Source organism: Echinops telfairi, unplaced genomic scaffold (genome assembly GCF_000313985.2).
Source record: "Echinops telfairi isolate 266 unplaced genomic scaffold, ASM31398v2 ScPeMD7_25;HRSCAF=90, whole genome shotgun sequence".
Classification (NCBI taxonomy): Eukaryota; Metazoa; Chordata; class Mammalia; order Afrosoricida; family Tenrecidae; genus Echinops; species Echinops telfairi.
In genome coordinates, this window is record NW_022103922.1 from 1,481,074 (window position 1) to 1,482,722 (window position 1,649).

At 59.0% G+C, this 1,649-nt stretch overlaps 1 protein-coding gene across 1 annotated transcript in view; it reads right to left on the reverse strand.

The window, feature by feature from the left end:
• Nucleotides 1-1,649, reverse strand: part of CCDC187 (coiled-coil domain containing 187) — a 39,221-nt gene that overhangs the window by 14,645 nt on the left and 22,927 nt on the right. The window lies entirely within an intron of this gene.

Here is a 1,649-nt window from a genome sequence, read left to right on the forward strand (position 1 = left end):
TACTGGGGCAGCCACGCCCCGGACCCAACCCACAGCCATGGGGCCCCCTTGGGACAGAGTGGAACTGCCCCCACGGGCTTCCCAAGGGTGCTTACAGAGGATGAGCCCTGTGGCGCAGGGGGCTAAATGTCAGCCTGCTAACCGAGAGGTCAGCGGTTCGAACACGTCTCCCGAATAGCAGCAGATGTAGCCGTGTGGGTCTTAAAGATCCACAGCCTCGCAGCCTCACGGAGTGGTTTGACTCCATCCTGTGCCGGGGCCTCCAAGTCAGAATCGGCTCGGTGGCCACGGAGACCTCCACGGAAGCAGACAAGGAGCAGCCGGTGGGTTTGGACACCCGGCCTCTCGGTTAGCTGCGGAGCACATTAGCCCCTGTGCCAGCAGGAAGGCTTCAAAAGGGCAGGCACGCCTGGGGTGGCTTAACGCACCCGCCTCAGCTTCACAAGGGGCTTGAGACTGCCCCGTGACACCAGAAGGGCAGCATGTACCAAGCGGCCCTGGAGAAGCAGTAGCCAGTGAGGCCCCACTTCTGCTGTGAGGGTGACCCCGGCCCCAGCGCAGGCAGGGGAGCCCTGCGTTGAGGGCTCAGAGTTGGGACCCACAGCACAGAATGGCTGAGAGGCAGTGTCACAGAGAATACTCAGAGCTCAGTGGCGTGTCTCCAGGAGTGTCGCCACCAGGCACCTGTGACGGACAACCTGGTGCCGGAGAAAGAACCACCTGGAAGCCCGGAGGTGGGGGACTGGGCCTGTCTCCACCAGCCAGAGCGGAGGACCTCATGATTTAAGGGTCACCGGGCAGACTGGCCCAAAGGTTCCTGCCTCAGTTATGGGGGTACGATGAGCCCCAGGCTGCATGCCGCTCTGATCCACCTTACAAATCACGCCCGCGCGCTCGGAGCTGCTTCTCAGAACAGAGCTTACTGCTCATCGCATGCTAGAACCAGTGCCCAGAACACAGAGCACCGGCGGGCACGCCAAGCTGCCGGGCAGCCACCCACCACGAGGAGGAGAAGTGCCCCGCGAGCCGGGATGTTCCACGGTCTGTGCCACTGTGTCCCGCACACTTGAAAAGGCGAGCGGACACGTGGGAAACCACGAATGCCGACGTATGAGAACACATCGGCACGGTGCCCGGTCGGCGTACCTAGAAGCTGGAGCTAGTCCCCCTTCAGTGTGGAGAAGCAAGGTGGTCACTTTGAGGACTAAGGTGTGCCTGCCCCAAGCCATGGTGTTTTCAACCATCTGCACGTGTGAACATTGGACGCTGGACGAGGAAGACCAGGGGAGAAGCGGTGCATTTGAATGGCAGTGCTGGTGAGGAATATTGAAAGTACCGTGGACATAAAACGATTAAAAAAATTAAAATATTTTTAAAAAAAAGAAAAGAAAGTACCGTGGACTATCAAGAGAATAAGGTAAACCTGGCTGGGAAGATGGGCAGCCAGAATGCTCCTTAGAGGCAAAGATGGTGAAACTGTGCCTCTTGCACCTTAGACGTGAGTCTTGTCTGGGAGACTAGTGCCTGGGCAGGAGGGGGAAGGGCGGCCAGAAGAGGAAGGCATTCGCTCGGCAGGATGGATTCATGCCGTGACTGCAGTTGACGGGCTTAAACACAAGCGCGATGTGAGACTGACACAGGCCGGGCAG